Here is a 16,397-nt window from a genome sequence, read left to right on the forward strand (position 1 = left end):
GGGGGAAATTTATACAAAAATTGAATTTTAAAGAATTATTATGGAGAAAACAAATTAAAGAGAAATTCTTATAGGAAATAATTTTTATTTAAATTTCAGAGGAAAATTTATACAAAAATTGAATTTTAAAGAATTATTATAGAGAAAATAAATTAAAGAAGAATTCTTATAGAAAATAATTTTTATTAAAATTTCAGGGGGAAATTTATATAAAAATTGAATTTTAAAGAATTATTATGGAGAAAATAAATTAAAGAGAAATTCTTATAGGAAATAATTTTTATTTAAATTTCAGGGGAAAATTTATATAAAAATTGAATTTTAAAGAATTATTATAGAGAAAATAAATTAAAGAAGAATTCTTATAGAAAATAATTTTTATTTAAATTTTAGGGGGAAATTTATACAAAAATTGAATTTTAAAGAATTATTATGGAATAAAATAAATTAAAGAAGAATTTTTATAGAAAATAATTTTTATTTAAATTTTAGAGGAAAATTTATATAAAAATTGAATTTTAAAGAATTATTATGGAGAAAATAAATTAAAGAAGAATTCTTATAGAAAATAATTTTTATCTAAATTTTAGGGGGAAATTTATACAAAAATTGAATTTTAAAGAATTATTATGGAGAAAATAAATTAAAGAAGAATTCTTATAGAAAATAATTTTTATATAAATTTTAGGGGGAAATTTATACAAAAATTGAATTTTAAAGAATTATTATGGAGAAAATAAATTAAAGAAGAATTCTTATAGAAAATAATTTTTATTTAAATTTTGGGGGGAAATTTATATAAAAATTGAATTTAAAAGAATTATTATGGAGAAAATAAATTAAAGAAGAATTCTCATAGAAAATAATTTTTATTTAAATTTCAGGGGGAAATTTATACAAAAATTGAATTTAGGGGGGATTTTCTAGATTTTTTTGTAATTTGAGGGAGATTTTCATTCTAAAATTTTTATTACTTATTGAACGTTATTGATAAGTAAAGATATTAGTATGAATTTTTTTGTAAAATAGAAAATATAGAAAAAAACGAAATTTAGAATTTTAATTTTGGTATATATATATATATAAATAATTTATATTAATAAATATTTATATATATATATAAATAATTTATATTAATAAATATTTATAATATATATATATAAATAATTTATTGAATAATATTAATTTATATATATATAAATAATTTATTTATTAAATATTTATATATATATAAATTATTTATATATATATAAATAATTTATTCATTAAATATTTATATATATATAAATTATTTATATATATCTAATTAAATTTAAATATCTCTAATAAATTTATGTATAATATATACATTTATATTAATTTTTAAATTTTTTACTACAGAACAATAATAATTTAATAATATACTATATATTTAATTATAATATCAACATTTGTAAAATGAATCCATTTATGAATATATCCTAGAGTAAAACTAGTTATTAGACATTTATATCAGATTTAATTAATTCATAATAACCTATAAATATTCATACAATTATAAATATATAAATTTAATTATAAATAAATAATTTATTATATAAATATTTATATATATATAAATTATTTAATATATATTAAATATTTATTTATTAGGTATTTATATATATATAATAATAATATATATATATATATTTATTTTTATAAATATTTTATTATATATAAAGAGAATTAAGAATTTATATTTATTTAATTAATTTTTAAAATATTTTAATATATATATATATAATTATTTAATAATATATAAATTATTTATATATATATATACATTTAATGCTTAACCATCTGTGTAAATTATAATATCCTAATATGAATCACATTTATATAAATACATAACAATCTCTTACTCTAAACATCTAATCTATATAATATTCATTCCAATATACATATAATTATATGCCATTTATATATACATTTATATATATATAAATTATTTATATAATATATATATATTTAATTAATTTATATATGCATATATATATATATAAATTATTTATATATATATATTTATATATATAATTAAATTATATATACATATATATATATATAAATTATTTATATATATATATATATTTAATTAAATTATATATACATATATATATATATAAATTATTTATATATATATATATATATATTTAATTAAATTATATATACATATATATATATATAAATTATTTATATATATATATATATATTTAATTAAATTTAATTATTCCTAATAAATTTATTTATATATATTAATTTATATATATATAAATAATTTATTTATTAAATATTTATATATATATAAATTATTTATATATATCTAATTAAATTTAAATATCTCTAATAAATTTATGTATAATATATACATTTATATTAATTTTTAAATTTTTTACTACAGAACAATAATAATTTAATAATATACTATATATTTAATTATAATATCAACATTTGTAAAATGAATCCATTTATGAATATATCCTAGAGTAAAACTAGTTATTAGACATTTATATCAGATTTAATTAATTCATAATAACCTATAAATATTCATACAATTATAAATATATAAATTTAATTATAAATAAATAATTTATTATATAAATATTTATATATATATAAATTATTTAATATATATTAAATATTTATTTGTTAGGTATTTATATATATATAATAATAATATATATATATATATATTTATTTTTATAAATATTTTATTATATATAAAGAGAATTAAGAATTTATATTTATTTAATTAATTTTTAAAATATTTTAATATATATATATATAATTATTTAATAATATATAAATTATTTATATATATATATACATTTAATGCTTAACCATCTGTGTAAATTATAATATCCTAATATGAATCACATTTATATAAATACATAACAATCTCTTACTCTAAACATCTAATCTATATAATATTCATTCCAATATACATATAATTATATGCCATTTATATATACATTTATATATATATAAATTATTTATATAATATATATATATTTAATTAATTTATATATGCATATATATATATATAAATTATTTATATATATATATTTATATATATAATTAAATTATATATACATATATATATATATAAATTATTTATATGAATATATACATATATATATATGTATATATACATATAAATTATTATATATATATATATATATATATATATATATATATATATATATATATATATATATATATATATATATATATATATATATATATATATATATATATATATATATATATATATATATATATATATATATATATAATACATAATAATATTTATTTTATTGGAAAAAAAAAAAAAAAAGAGAAAGTGAATAATTTAATTAAATTATTTTATAGTTAATTAATTTAATATTGAGTTTAAATTTTATTATGAGAAGTAAAATAAATGAAAAATTTTTAATAAAATTTATTGGGTTTAAATATATTTAATAAACCTATAATAATAAGTTAAGTTGTGCATTAGCGTCAATAATAAATAAAAAAAAAAATGAGAAAAAAGCTTTGATTTGGGGGGAAAATGATTTTTTTTTAGAAAAAAATAATAATTTTATTGAATTAATATGAAAAATTTAAATTTAGGGGTAAATTTAAATAAAATAAGGGGTAATTAATTAATATAAAATTTTAGGGAAATTTTATTTATAAAAAATTTGTATTGAATTAGTAATAAAAATTTATTTGAGTGAATTTTTTTATATAAAATTATTTATGGAAAGAATTTATATGGAATTATTAATATTTAAAATTTATTGAATTAATTTAGTAAATTTTTAATAATAGTTGATTTATATTAAAATTAAATATATTTAATAAACCTATAATAATAAGTTAAGTTGTGCATTAGCGTCAATAATAAATAAAAAAAAAAATGAGAAAAAAGCTTTGATTTGGGGGAAAAATGATTTTTTTTTAGAAAAAAATAATAATTTTATTGAATTAATATGAAAAATTTAAATTTAGGGGTAAATTTAAATAAAATAAGGGGTGATTAATTAATATAAAATTTTAGGGAAATTTTATTTATAAAAAATTTGCATAGAATTAGTAATAAAAATTTATTTGAGTGAATTTTTTATATAAAATTATTTATGAAAAGAATTATTAGGGGAATTTTATTCATAAAAAATTTGTATTGAATTAGTAATAAAAATTTATTTGAATGAATTTTTTATATAAAATTATTTATGAAAAGAATTATTAGGGGAATTTTATTCATAAAAAATTTGTATTGAATTAGTAATAAAAATTTATTTGAATGAATTTTTTATATAAAATTATTTATGAAAAGAATTATTAGGGAAATTTTATTTGTAAAAAATTTGTATTGAATTAGTAATAAAAATTTATTTGAGTGGACTTTTTATATAAAATTATTTATAAAAAAGAATTATTAGGGGAATTTTATTCATAAAAAATTTGTATTGAATTAGTAATAAAAATTTATTTGAATGAATTTTTAATATAAAATTATTTATGAAAAGAATTATTAGGGGAATTTTATTCATAAAAAATTTGTATTGAATTAGTAATAAAAATTTATTTGAATGAATTTTTTATATAAAATTATTTATGAAAAGAATTATTAGGGAAATTTTATTTGTAAAAAATTTGTATTGAATTAGTAATAAAAATTTATTTGAGTGGACTTTTTATATAAAATTATTTATAAAAAAGAATTATTGGGAAAATTTTATTTATAAAAAAATTTGTATTGAATTAGTAATAAAAATTTATTTGAATGAATTTTTTATATGAAATTATTTATGAAAAGAATTATTAGGGAAATTTTATTTATAAAAAAATTTTTATTGAATTAGTAATAAAAATTTATTTGAGTGGATTTTTTATATAAAATTATTTATAAAAAAGAATTATTGGGAAAATTTTATTTATAAAAAAATTTGTATTGAATTAGTAATAAAAATTTATTTGAATGAATTTTCTATATGAAGTTATTTATGAAAAGAATTATTAGGGAAATTTTATTTGTAAAAAAATTTGTATTGAATTAGTAATAAAAATTTATTTGAATGAATTTTCTATATGAAGTTATTTATGAAAAGAATTATTAGGGAAATTTTATTTGTAAAAAAATTTGTATTGAATTAGTAATAAAAATTTATTTGAATGAATTTTCTATATGAAGTTATTTATGAAAAGAATTATTAGGGAAATTTTATTTATAAAAAAATTTGTATTGAATTAGTAATAAAAATTTATTTGAGTGAATTTTTTATATTAAATTATTTATGAAAAGAATTATTAGGGAAATTTTATTTGTAAAAAAATTTGTATTGAATTAGTAATAAAAATTTATTTGAATGAATTTTCTATATGAAGTTATTTATGAAAAGAATTATTAGGGAAATTTTATTTGTAAAAAAATTTGTATTGAATTAGTAATAAAAATTTATTTGAATGAATTTTCTATATGAAATTATTTATGAAAAGAATTATTAGGGAAATTTTATTTATAAAAAAATTTGTATTGAATTAGTAATAAAAATTTATTTGAGTGGACTTTTTATATAAAATTATTTATAAAAAAGAATTATTAGGGAAATTTTATTTGTAAAAAAATTTGTATTGAATTAGTAATAAAAATTTATTTGAATGAATTTTCTATATGAAGTTATTTATGAAAAGAATTATTAGGGAAATTTTATTTGTAAAAAAATTTGTATTGAATTAGTAATAAAAATTTATTTGAATGAATTTTTTATATGAAGTTATTTATGAAAAGAATTATTAGGGAAATTTTATTTGTAAAAAAATTTGTATTGAATTAGTAATAAAAATTTATTTGAGTGGACTTTTTATATAAAATTATTTATAAAAAAGAATTATTAGGGAAATTTTATTTGTAAAAAAATTTGTATTGAATTAGTAATAAAAATTTATTTGAATGAATTTTTTATATGAAGTTATTTATGAAAAGAATTATTAGGGAAATTTTATTTGTAAAAAAATTTGTATTGAATTAGTAATAAAAATTTATTTGAATGAATTTTTTATATGAAGTTATTTATGAAAAGAATTATTAGGGAAATTTTATTTATAAAAAAATTTGTATTGAATTAGTAATAAAAATTTATTTGAGTAAATTTTTTATATTAAATTATTTATGAAAAGAATTATTAGGGAAATTTTATTTATAAAAAATTTGTATTGAATTAGTAATAAAAATTTATTTGAATGAATTTTTTTTATATAAAATTATTTATGGGAAGAATTTATATGGAATTATTAATATTTAAAATTTATTGAAATAATTTAGTAAATTTTTAATAATAGTTGATTTATATTAAAATTAAATATATTTAATAAACCTATAATAATAAGTTAAGTTGTACATTAGCGTCAATAATAAATAAAAAAAAAAATGAGAAAAAAGCTTTGATTTGGGGGAAAAATGATTTTTTTTAGAAAAAAATAATAATTTTATTGAATTAATATGAAAAATTTAAATTTAGGGGTAAATTTAAATAAAATAAGGGGTAATTAATTAATATAAAATTTTAGGGAAATTTTATTTTGAAAAATTTGTATAGAATTAGTAATAAAAATTTATTTGAATGAATTTTTTATATAAAATTATTTATGAAAAGAATTATTAGGGGAATTTTATTCATAAAAAAATTTGTATAGAATTAGTAATAAAAATTTATTTGAATGAATTTTCTATATAAAATTATTTATAAAAAAGAATTATTGGGGAAATTTTATTTATAAAAAAATTTGTATTGAATTAGTAATAAAAATTTATTTGAGTGGATTTTTTATATAAAATTATTTATAAAAAAGAATTATTAGGGAAATTTTATTTATAAAAAATTTGTATTGAATTAGTAATAAAAATTTATTTGAGTGAATTTTTTATATTAAATTATTTATGAAAAGAATTATTAGGGAAATTTTATTTGTAAAAAAATTTGTATTGAATTAGTAATAAAAATTTATTTGAATGGATTTTCTATATGAAATTATTTATGAAAAGAATTATTAGGGAAATTTTATTTATAAAAAAATTTGTATTGAATTAGTAATAAAAATTTATTTGAATGAATTTTCTATATGAAATTATTTATGAAAAGAATTATTAGGGAAATTTTATTTGTAAAAAATTTGTATTGAATTAGTAATAAAAATTTATTTGAATGGATTTTTTATATGAAATTATTTATGAAAAGAATTATTAGGGAAATTTTATTTATAAAAAAATTTGTATTGAATTAGTAATAAAAATTTATTTGAATGAATTTTCTATATGAAATTATTTATGAAAAGAATTATTAGGGAAATTTTATTTGTAAAAAATTTGTATTGAATTAGTAATAAAAATTTATTTGAATGGATTTTCTATATGAAATTATTTATGAAAAGAATTATTAGGGGAATTTTATTTATAAAAAAATTTGTATTGAATTAGTAATAAAAATTTATTTGAATGAATTTTCTATATGAAATTATTTATGAAAAGAATTATTAGGGAAATTTTATTTATAAAAAATTTGTATTGAATTAGTAATAAAAATTTATTTGAGTGAATTTTTTATATTAAATTATTTATGAAAAGAATTATTAGGGAAATTTTATTTGTAAAAAAATTTGTATTGAATTAGTAATAAAAATTTATTTGAATGGATTTTCTATATGAAATTATTTATGAAAAGAATTATTAGGGAAATTTTATTTATAAAAAAATTTGTATTGAATTAGTAATAAAAATTTATTTGAATGAATTTTCTATATGAAATTATTTATGAAAAGAATTATTAGGGAAATTTTATTTGTAAAAAATTTGTATTGAATTAGTAATAAAAATTTATTTGAATGGATTTTTTATATGAAATTATTTATGAAAAGAATTATTAGGGAAATTTTATTTATAAAAAAATTTGTATTGAATTAGTAATAAAAATTTATTTGAATGAATTTTCTATATGAAATTATTTATGAAAAGAATTATTAGGGAAATTTTATTTGTAAAAAATTTGTATTGAATTAGTAATAAAAATTTATTTGAATGGATTTTCTATATGAAATTATTTATGAAAAGAATTATTAGGGGAATTTTATTTATAAAAAAATTTGTATTGAATTAGTAATAAAAATTTATTTGAATGAATTTTCTATATGAAATTATTTATGAAAAGAATTATTAGGGAAATTTTATTTATAAAAAAATTTGTATTGAATTAGTAATAAAAATTTATTTGAGTGGATTTTTTATATAAAATTATTTATAAAAAAGAATTATTAGGGAAATTTTATTTATAAAAAAATTTGTATTGAATTAGTAATAAAAATTTATTTGAGTGGACTTTTTATATAAAATTATTTATAAAAAAGAATTATTAGGGAAATTTTATTTATAAAAAAATTTGTATTGAATTAGTAATAAAAATTTATTTGAGTGGACTTTTTATATAAAATTATTTATGAAAATTATTAGGGAAATTTTATTTATAAAAAAAATTTGTATTGAATTAGTAATAAAAATTTATTTGAATTAATTTTCTATATGAAATTATTTATGAAAAGAATTATTAGGGAAATTTTATTTATAAAAAAATTTGTATTGAATTAGCAATAAAAATTTATTTGAGTGGACTTTTTATATAAAATTATTTATAAAAAAGAATTATTGGGAAAATTTTATTTATAAAAAATTTGTATTGAATTAGTAATAAAAATTTATTTGAATGAATTTTTTATATGAAATTATTTATGAAAAGAATTATTAGGAAAATTTTATTTATAAAAAATTTGTATTGAATTAGTAATAAAAATTTATTTGAATGAATTTTCTATATGAAATTATTTATGAAAAGAATTATTAGGGAAATTTTATTTATAAAAAATTTGTATTGAATTAGTGACAAAAAATTATTTGAATGAATTTTTTATATGAAATTATTTATGAAAAGAATTATTAGGGAAATTTTATTTATAAAAAATTTGTATTGAATTAATAATAAAAATTTATTTGAATGAATTTTTTTTATATAAAATTATTTATGGGGAGAATTTATATGGAATTATTAATATTTAAAATTTATTGAATTAATTTAGTAAATTTTTAATAATAGTTGATTTATATTAAAATTAAATATATTTAATAAACCTATAATAATAAGTTAAGTTGTGCATTAGCGTCAATAATAAATAAAAAAAAAAATGAGAAAAAAGCTTTGATTTGGGGGAAAAATGATTTTTTTTTAGAAAAAAATAATAATTTTATTGAATTAGTATGAAAAATTTAAATTTAGGGGTAAATTTAAATAAAATAAGGGGTAATTAACTAATATAAAATTTAGGGAAATTTTATTTTAAAAAATTTGTATAGAATTAGTAATAAAAATTTATTTGAATGAATTTTTTATATAAAATTATTTATGAAAAGAATTATTAGGGGAATTTTATTCATAAAAAAATTTGTATAGAATTAGTGATAAAAATTTATTTGAATGAATTTTTTATATTAAATTATTTATGAAAAGAATTATTAGGGAAATTTTATTTGTAAAAAATTTGTATTGAATTAGTAATAAAAATTTATTTGAGTGGACTTTTTATATAAAATTATTTATAAAAAATTATTAGGGAAATTTTATTTGTAAAAAATTTGTATTGAATTAGTAACAAAAATTTATTTGAGTGGACTTTTTATATAAAAAAGATTTTAAAAAATTTGTATAGAATTAGTAATAAAAATTTATTTGAATGAATTTTTTATATAAAATTATTTATGAAAAGAATTATTAGGGGGATTTTATTCATAAAAAAAATTTGTATAGAATTAGCAATAAAAATTTATTTGGATGAATTTTTTATATTAAATTATTTATGAAAAGAATTATTAGGGAAATTTTATTTGTAAAAAATTTGTATTGAATTAGTAATAAAAATTTATTTGAGTGGACTTTTTATATAAAAAAGAATTATTGGGAAAATTTTATTTATAAAAAATTTGTATTGAATTAGTAATAAAAATTTATTTGAATGAATTTTTTATATTAAACTATTTATGAAAAGAATTATTGGGAAAATTTTATTCATAAAAAATTTGTATTGAATTAGTAATAAAAATTTATTTGAGTACACTTTTTATATAAAATTATTTATAAAAAAGAATTATTGGGAAAATTTTATTTATAAAAAATTTGTATTGAATTAATAATAAAAATTTATTTGAGTGGACTTTTTATATAAAATTATTTATAAAAAAGAATTATTGGGAAAATTTTATTTATAAAAAATTTGTATTGAATTAGTAATAAAAATTTATTTGAATGAATTTTTTATATAAAATTATTTATAAAAAAGAATTATTGGGAAAATTTTATTTGTAAAAAATTTGTATTGAGTTAGTAATAAAAATTTATTTGAATTAATTTTTTATATTAAATTATTTATGAAAAGAATTATTAGGGAAATTTTACTTATAAAAAAATTTGTATTGAATTAGTAATAAAAATTTATTTGAGTGGATTTTTTTATATAAAATTATTTATAAAAAAGAATTATTGGGAAAATTTTATTTGTAAAAAAATTTATATTAAATTAATAATAAAAATTTATTTGAGTGGATTTTTTTATATAAAATTATTTATAAAAAAGAATTATTGGGAAAATTTTATTTGTAAAAAAATTTATATTAAATTAATAATAAAAATTTATTTGAGTGAATTTTTTATATTAAATTATTTATGAAAAGAATTATTAGGGAAATTTTATTTGTAAAAAAATTTGTATTGAATTAGTAATAAAAATTTATTTGAATGGATTTTTTATATGAAATTATTTATGAAAAGAATTATTAGGGAAATTTTATTTATAAAAAAATTTGTATTGAATTAGTAATAAAAATTTATTTGAATGAATTTTTTATATGAAATTATTTATGAAAAGAATTATTAGGGAAATTTTATTTATAAAAAAATTTGTATTGAATTAGTAATAAAAATTTATTTGAGTGGATTTTTTATATAAAATTATTTATAAAAAAGAATTGGGAAAATTTTATTTATAAAAAATTTGTATTGAATTAGTAATAAAAATTTATTTGAATGAATTTTTTATATGAAATTATTTATGGAAAGAATTATTAGGAAAATTTTATTTATAAAAAATTTGTATTGAATTAGTAATAAAAATTTATTTGAATGAATTTTCTATATGAAATTATTTATGAAAAGAATTATTAGGGAAATTTTATTTATAAAAAATTTGTATTGAATTAGTAATAAAAATTTATTTGAATGAATTTTTTATATGAAATTATTTATGAAAAGAATTATTAGGGAACCTTTATTTATAAAAAAATTTGTGTTGAATTAACAATAAAAATTTATTTGAATAAATTTTTATATAAAATTATTTATAAAAAGAATTATTAGGAAACTTATTTATGAAAAGTTTAGTATTAAATTAAAATAAGAATTTATTTGAGTATAAATATATATATATATATATATATATATATATATATATATATATAATAAAAATTTATATAAAAATTATATTAAATTAATAATAAAAGTTTATTAATTAATATTGAAAATTTTTAATAAAATATCTTATTAAAAAATTATATAAAAAATATTTGGTTCTACATTTATATAAATATAAATGATTGAAGGTGAATTTTATAGAAAATTTAATTATAGTTTAAAAATTAATTATAAAAATTTATTTATAAATGAAATTTATTTAAAAGTAAAAATTTAAAAAATTTTTATAAATTTTGTGTAAAAATTAAGTTTATATTTAAATGAAAGTTTGACAAAGAAATTTAAAATAAATAATGGTAAATTTTAGTGCCAGCATCAGCGGTTACACTATTGTTATGAGTTAATTAATGAAATAATTAGAGATTTTGAAATTTAGTTTAAATGTATATTATTTTTTTTGGTGAAATATAAAAGTATAATATATTTAATTATTAAAATACAAATTTTTGAGAAATCTTAAGAATAGACTAGGATTAGATACCCTATTATAAAGATAAATTTAAAATGTTAAATATTAAATGTTAATCATTAAAATTAAATAATATGGCGGCTTTATATACTTATTAGAGGAACTTGTTTATTAAATTGATATCCCACGTTAAGATAAACTTAAATGGAAAATTTATGTATTGTTGTTTAAAAAATTTATAGAAATTTTATTTTTGAAATATTATATATATATATATATATATATATATAATAGTAATTCAAATCAAAATGTAGTTTATTTAAGATATAATGAGTTACATAAAAATTATTTTTTTTTAAATTAAATTTTAATATTTAATAAAGATAGGATTTAAAAGTAAATTTTATAAATTAATGAAATTGAAATTAGTTTTATTTAGTGTACAAATTGCCCGTCACTTTCATTATAAATGGAATAAGTCGTAACATAGTAAAGGTATTGGAAAATGTTTTTAATAAAAAATTTAGTTTAATATAAAAATATTTCGTTTACATTGAAAAGATTTACATGAAATAAAATTTTAAATTAAATAATTAAATATTTAGGGTTGATAGTGTTTAAGGTTAAATATATTATAAAAAAAATTATTTTAAAAAATTAAATTTTTAGTATTTATTTAAGAAAAAAATAAAAATTTTATATACATAGTATTGTGAAAGATAATAAATAAAATATTTAAAAGTAGAATTTATTTTTGTACCTTTTGTATCAGGGGTTATTAAAATTTAAATATAGTTTATATTATTCTCGAATATAAATGAGCTAATTAATTAAAATTTTTTTTGTAGCAAAAAAATTATGAATATTTAATTTGATGTGAAATGTAATACGAATTTATAGATATCTAGTTTTTTTAGAAATGAATTTAATTCATATATTTATTTTAATAATATATATATATATATATATATATATTAATAAATATAAATAATTTAGGGGATAAACTTTAAATTAAATTTATAATTTTTAATTGAAATATAATAAATAAATTAATTTTAAAATTTAATATATTATAGAAAAAATTTAATAATTTAATAATAATAATATATATATATATATATATATATATAAAAAAAAATTTAATTAACTAGAATATAATTTAATTATAAAAAAAATTAAATAAATTAAAAATTTAAAGATATAATGATAATATAAGTAATTGATTATATAAATATAAATATATATATATATATATATATAATATTAAAGAATTTGGCAAAAATTATACTCACCTGTTTAACAAAAACATGTCTTTTTGAATTTAATTTAAAGTTGTCCCTGCTCCATGAATAATTTTTAAATAGCTGCAGTATACTGACTGTACAAAGGTAGCATAATCATTTGTCTTTTAATTAAAGGCTGGAATGAAAGGGTTGATGAAGTATAAACTGTTTCAATATTAAATAATGAAATTAAATTTTAAGTAAAAATGCTTAAATTAATTTAAGGGACGATAAGACCCTATAGAATTTAATAAATTAATAAAGTTTTTAATTTATTTATAAGAAAATTTATTAATTTATTTTATTGGGGTGATATTTAAATTTAATAAACTTTAAATTAAGAAATCATAAATTAATGTTAATAAAAATGATATTGTATTATAAATTATAAGAAAAATTACCTTAGGGATAACAGCATAATATCTTTAAGAAGGCCTTATTTATAAAGATGTTTATGACCTCGATGTTGAATTAAGATAAATTTTAAATGCAGAAGTTTAAAAATTAAGTCTGTTCGACTTTTGAAATCTTACATGATTTGAGTTCAGATCGGTGTAAGCCAGATCGGTTTCTATCTTTAAAAGTAAAATAATATTTTTGTACGAAAGGACTAAGTATTTTTAATAATTAATATTATATATATATATATATATATATAAATGTAAATAATTATTTTGGCAGATTAGTGTAATAAATTTAGAATTTAATAAAGTATGCAATAAGTATACAGATAATAATTTATGTATTAAAATTTAATTTATATTTTAATTTATTTTTTTTTATTGTTTTAATTTTAATAATATTAATTAGTATAGCTTTTTTAACATTATTTGAACGAAAAGTATTAGGGTTTATTCAAAATCGAAAGGGACCAAATAAAGTATTAATTATAGGAATTTTTCAACCTTTTAGAGATGTAATTAAATTATTAAATAAGGAATTATTTTTTTTAGATAAAATTAATTTAAATTATTATATATTTATACCTATAATTTCTTTAATTTTATCTATAATATTATGGTTAGTTTACCCATTTTATGTAAATATATTTTCAATAAATTTAGGAATTTTATTTATATTAAGATTAATGAGTGTAGGGGTTTTTCCAATTATATTAGGGGGGTGGGCTTCAAATTCTAATTATTCTATATTGGGTGCTATTCGTTCAGTTGCCCAATCAATTTCTTATGAAGTAAGATTATTTTTAATTATTTTTAATTTAATTTTATTAGTTGAAAGGTTTAATTTATTAGAATTTTTAAAATTTCAAGAAAATATTAAATTTTTAATTATAATTTATCCAGTTTATTTAATATTTATGGTTAGAATATTAATTGAATTAAATCGTACTCCTTTTGATTTAGTTGAAGGAGAATCTGAGTTAGTCTCTGGTTTTAATACAGAGTATTTTAGAAGATTATTTGCTTTAATTTTTATATCTGAATACTTAAGGATTATTTTTATAAGGTTTTTAGTAACAATTATGTTTTTAGGGTTTAAATTATTAAGATTTAAATTTATTGTTAGAATAATTTTTCATATATTTTTTGTGATTTGAATTCGAGGGGTTTTACCTCGAATTCGTTATGATGAATTAATAATAATATGTTGAAAGAAATTTTTATCGTTATCATTATTATATATTTTATTTATTTTAAGGATAAAGGAATTAATTATTTATATAAATATAAGTTAATAGATAGTTTTATATCTATAAAATATTTTCAAAATAAATGCTATTAAAGCTTATTAACTAATAAATTAATTTATCTCAGATATAATTTAGTGAGGGGGTTAAAATGAAATATAAAAAGTAAATTAATGTAAATAATATTCTTAAGTTAATAAATGGAGGCTCAATTAATTGCCTTCCTAACCATGTTAATATGATAAAAGATAAAATAAAAATTCAAAAAAGAATTTTTCTTAAAAAATAAAATTTTCTTGAAGTTAATTTATTATAATTTAAAATAGGTATAAATATTAAAATTAAAATAGATGAAAATAAACCTAGAACTCCACCAAATTTATTAGGAATAATTCGTAAAATTGTGTAAGCAAATAAAAAATATCATTCAGGTTTAATATGTTCAGGTGTAATTATAGGGTTAGCTATAATAAAATTATCTGGGTCACTTAAATTATAAGGAAAAATTAAAGTAACTATAATAAATAGAAATAAAATTAATATATATCCAAGTACATCTTTAATAAGAAAATAAGGTGAAAAATAAATTAAGTAAAATTTATTTCTGGATCCTATAGGGTTATTTGATCCTGAATTATGTAAGAAGAAAAGATGGATAATTACTAAAAATAAAATTATAAATGGGAGAATAAAATGAAAGGTATAGAATCGGTTTAATGTGGCATTATTAATAGAAAATCCTCCTCAAATTCATTCAACTAATATTTTTCCAATAAAAGGTAAGGCTGATAATAAGTTAGTAATAACTGTAGCTCCTCAAAAAGATATTTGTCCTCATGGTAAAACATAACCTAAGAATGCTGTTGCTATTGATATAATTAAAATAATTACTCCGATTAATCAAACATTAACTAATTTGAAAGAGTGATAATAAATTCCTCGGGCAATATGAAGAAATATAGTAAAAAAAAAGAAAGATGCTCCATTTATATGGATAAGACGGATTCATCATCCGAACTTAACATTTTTTATAATATGAATTGTTCTATGAAAAGCAAGATTAATATTAGGGCAATAATGTATAGATAAAAATAGACCTGAAATAATTTGAATAATTAAAAATAATCCTAAAATTGAACCAAAATTTCATCATATATTAATATTTATGGGGGATGGTAATTTATTTAGAGAATAATTGAAAATTGATAAAATTTTATTATTTTTTAATAGTTTAGAAAATTTCATTAATTAATAATTTTTCGTAAGGGTTTATATTTTGATAAACAAATTTTTATTGAGAATAATAAAGTAATTAATAAATAAAAAATTATTAAGAAGGTAACTTTATAAAGTGGGTATGTATAAGTTTTGTAAATAAATAATGAATTAGAAGTTTTAAATTTAATATTAATTGAATAATTAAAAAAATAATAAAAAAATATAACAAAAATTAATATAATTACTATAAATCAAATAAAGTTTAGGTT

The 16,397-nt window shown here is 13.4% G+C and overlaps 2 pseudogenes; one reads left to right on the top strand and one right to left on the bottom strand.

Annotated features, from left to right (window-relative positions):
- Nucleotides 1-13,605: 13,605 nt before the first annotated feature.
- Nucleotides 13,606-16,155, bottom strand: LOC143365150 (cytochrome b pseudogene; annotated as a pseudogene).
- Nucleotides 13,963-16,369, top strand: LOC143365149 (NADH-ubiquinone oxidoreductase chain 1 pseudogene; annotated as a pseudogene).
- Nucleotides 16,370-16,397: the final 28 nt, after the last annotated feature.

The sequence above is a fragment of the Halictus rubicundus genome, unplaced genomic scaffold, assembly GCF_050948215.1.
Source record: "Halictus rubicundus isolate RS-2024b unplaced genomic scaffold, iyHalRubi1_principal scaffold1429, whole genome shotgun sequence".
In the NCBI taxonomy this organism is placed as follows: domain Eukaryota; kingdom Metazoa; phylum Arthropoda; class Insecta; order Hymenoptera; family Halictidae; genus Halictus; species Halictus rubicundus.